Source organism: Balaenoptera borealis (assembly GCF_965194805.1).
Source record: "Balaenoptera borealis genome assembly, chromosome: 5".
In the NCBI taxonomy this organism is placed as follows: domain Eukaryota; kingdom Metazoa; phylum Chordata; class Mammalia; order Artiodactyla; family Balaenopteridae; genus Balaenoptera; species Balaenoptera borealis.
Window position 1 is genome coordinate 49,053,560 of NC_138862.1, and position 4,397 is coordinate 49,057,956.

The window sequence follows — 4,397 nt, forward strand, 5'->3', positions numbered from 1 at the left end:
GGGAGAGTGAGTCAGAGCACGAGTTAAGGTGCAATTATCTGCCCTCTAGTAGTAATAAGTGACCCGGTCAATGCCTGGGTTCTAAAAGGCAGGGTGAGGATTCTTGGGAACATGTTAAAGTTAAGTGGCCACATCAGAGAAGATGTTACCCATCTCAAGTCACAAAAACACTTGTTATTTGTTTTGTTCAAATGGCAATTACCAGGAATGCAAGGATATATATATTTTTGTGCGAGTCTTGGACCTTTTACCCTCAGTTCTATCTTTATCCCTTCCACTCCTCTACATTCCATCTCAGGAGGCTGACTCTGCAGGCTTTGTTTCCCAGGATCCTGTGGCAGGTGGATTCTGGCCAAGCCAGGCCAACGGGAGGTACTGAGAGTAGATGGGAGTGCAAGAGGAAGTGAAACACCTCTCCTCCTCACGTGGCTTCTCTTGTAGCAGATGCACATCCTCCATGGCTCAGGTTCCCTCTAGACAGTCCAGTATTTCTCAAACTTCTTCCAGATGACCTGACCTCCTGAGCACACTACATCCCCCTTTTGGCCCTCTAGCCTAAGGGTGTTAGTGGTTTCTCTGGGTTGCCTTACTGACCCCTATTTGCCTCCAGCTTCCCCATCAACAGTTTAATCAATTCCCTGAATTAAATCTCCTCTGTTAGAATCTGAAAGCAGCAACACCCCAAAGGCAGTGAGCACACTCAGAGCCAGGTCTTGGTCTCTGTAAGTCATTCTCCACTAAAAGGAGTCAGAGATATTTAGAGATACGGCTGATTTCAGTGCTGTGGTAGGGGAAGATTAAGACGAGCCTGGAATATCTTTTGGGGTCAGAATGTAAGAAAGTACTCAAATAATAAAGGGGACATGTCAAAAGGACACAGAAGCCAGAATGAAGTGGCTCCCTCTGGATAAAATAGGGACAATTTGAACAACAAAATAATGATAGTAACATTATAATTCATTAAACAAATCATGAAAACAAGATTTTATACTGATATGAATGGATTCATTAATTAAAGTTTGATGAGGAACAGGATATTCACATAGTCTCAAAGTAAACTATCTCTTCAAATAGTAGTTATAAAGGGGGAAAGATTAGCTTTATGGTAGAGAAGTCTGACAGACTACAAGAAAGTGATCAAAGGAAACATAAGCGATAACAGGACAAACCAAAAATGTGTGCCACCTGATGGGATGCACTGAGAACACAGCATCACTCCTACGTAACCTGAATCTAAACATGAGGAAACATCAAAGCCAAATTGAGAGATATTCTACAAAGTAAATGGCCTAGAATCTTCAAAAGTGACAAGATCATGAAAGTTTATGGTTGTTTCAAAGTAAAAAGAGATAAATAAACCCCTCTGTTGAAAGCTTAAAGTGATTTCTGTTTTCTGTACACTTGATTGACATCCTTACCTTCTAAATAATAAGCTCTTATAGGCAGAGAGCTTCTTTATATCTTCCACGACACAAGCCCAGTGGCATGCACATAGTTAATACCAAACACGTATTTGTTGATTTGACCAATGGAAGAACTCGATAGTCCATTTTAGTGAATTTGTAAACTTCAACTGGCAAAGCTAGTCAGTTCAACTGACTAAATTGGTCTGAAGGCTCCAAAGTCAATTATCCATCCTTATGAGCTGTGGTAACATGCTGACTGTTGGGCTTCATTTTAACCCCAGCCTAGGTGTTGGTTATTTGGGTTTAATAGCATGCTTTTATTTAAACCCTCACATTGTCTTTTTGCCTACACAGCAACCCTGTGAGATAGGCAGGGTGGGTATTTTACCTCTACTCTATAGATGAGGACAAAGGAGAGAGAGTTAAGTGATTCAGCCAAAATTACCCAGTTAGGAAGTAGCAGAGCAGAGATTTAAACTCACTATTTCAACTCCAAATCTTCCACACACATCTCTGAGCATGTAAAGAACTAGGAAAGGAGTGTTCCTGTAGGTGACTTGTCCAGCCAATTGTTCCAAAAAGGATTTGAGTGGCTAAGGGTGTCAACAGCTTCAAATCCACATATGAAGGATCACATGGTTAGATGATAATGTCTACCTCTTAAAGTAAGCTCCTTCTCTCTTTGACAGAGAATTTGAGTAGCATCTTACCAACACAGACTTAAAGACCCTTCAGATGATATAGGCAATAACACATTTATAAATAATTGTACTGTAAAACCTCTTAGACATCAGAAATGTGAGGCATAAAAAACTAAACAGTGATTTTCAAATGCCTAAAAAGGCATCTTGCTAATAAATATTCTACAGATTAACAGTAAATAAATCAAGAAACACAAACACTAGGCTTGATATTGAAGCATGTTAGCTACATAAATATTTACATTTTGAAAAAAGAATGCACGGGTACAAATACTTAAACTAAATTAGGTTCTATTTTACACTTTGCTCTGTTTTCCACATTTTTCACAGTGAGCATCTTCTACTTAATCATCTGCTTTATCATTGCTATATTCCCAACACTAAATAGAGTACTAAGTGGATCTTTGTTAGATAAATGAATAAATAAATAAATCAAAAATAGAATAATAAACTAAAATATGGAGTCAAACTGTCTATAGTATTAAATTTTTACTTCACATACTTTTCTTCATGTTTACATTTTGGAAATCAATACTGCTTCAGATTACCAGACATTCCAACAAGATGTTAAAAGGCAAAATTTTAGACATTGCTGAGTTAATATTTAGTACAACATTTAATAACTCTACTGCAAAAAAAAAAGAGCTTGTCAAAAAAGGCAGGTATAGGAAAGTAGTCAAAATGGAGACTTCAAAACAAGAAAAATATAGTCCTGCTTAGTTAGAGTTAGGAAACTAAGCACTGACCTTATGCTTTCCCTTGTTCTCTTAGGTGACATTAACATAATTTCTAAGGATATGTAGGTGTGGCACCAGGCTTCCCTGATGTATAGTGCAAAGTGGCCCAGTCATCTGACAAATCCTGTGGGATTAAAAGTGGAGCCTGGGGAACATAGACCAAGAAAAATGATGCCCCCATAAAACAACTTGCTCATGGGACTTCCCCTTCCGTGCTCCCAATGCAGGGGGCCTGGGTTCAATCCCTGGTTGGGGAACTAGATCCCGCATGCATGCCGCAATTAAGAAGTCCACATGCCGCAACTAAGAGCCCACATGCTGCAACTAAAATATTCCCATATGCTGCAACTAAAAGGTCCTGGGTGCTGCAACTAAGACCTGGTGCAGCCAAAATAAATAAATAAGTAAATAAAGTAAATAAAATAACAATGATTCTTTAAAAAAAAGAAATAACTGTTCATTAAAAAAACTTTAAAAATAAAACAACTTGTTCACTATATAGCATATTCATGTAAGAACAAAGGCAACCAAAAAAGTCATAGAACTCTGGATCTGGAAAGGATCTTAGATGCTACCAAGTTCAACCTCCCCCCACCCCCACCCCTACTTGCAGATGAGGACTCTAGGGCTAGAAATGGTGAAAGACTCACCCAGGTAGCAGAATTAGGAATAGAAAAATAGTTGTTGAAAGTCCCATTCCAGGACTCCTTCAGCTTCTCCATATTTTCCATAATTTAAATTTAAAATGCAAATATGGTGTAGAGTAAGGTTAGGAAACTTTTTCTGTAAAGGGCAAGATAATGAATAATTTAGGCTTTGTAGGCCATATGTTCTACTATGGTCACTCAAGTCTACCACTGTCACATGAAAGCCACCAAAGACAAAACATAAACAAATGTTGTGCCTGTGTTCCAATAAAACTTTATTTACAACAACAGGCATTGGGCTGGATTTGGCCTGTGGGCAGTAGTTTGATGACCCCTCCTGCTCTAGAGGAACAGCACTGCACTTCCTACAATTTTGGATTCACTGCCTTCAGATTCATTGTTCCATCTATGCATGTGTGAGTGTGGAATAAGAGTTGCATTTTGACCCATATCCCCAAAGCCTCTAGAAAAGTCAAAAAACTTTCCCCAACCAATGTCATAAATTATTAAAATCACATACTTATACACATACCTCAGAGAAAGTAAGTGTGAAAGGGTGGGGAGACAAGCCAATGAGTGAAAGTTCTGGTTATGAATCAGCTGCCTCTTTTTCCTCCTAGCCATTTAATTAATGAGATCAAATCAAGTGGCCAAGCTTCTGTGTTTTTTGGTATTTAGGGTACTCATTAACTACCTATAAATCTCTGCTGCTCTCTGGTGGTAACATGAAACTGTTAGAAGACATTCCAGTAAAGTTGAGTACAGTAGAATTTAGAAACTGAATTTATAAAATACTCTAGGACAATTAAAGAACTAAGTAAGAGTGAGATGGAGAATTTTCAAACTTACTAGGCAGAATTATAACCAAATCCCTAAAGTACTTCTATAAATAGTTTTCCTTGGTCT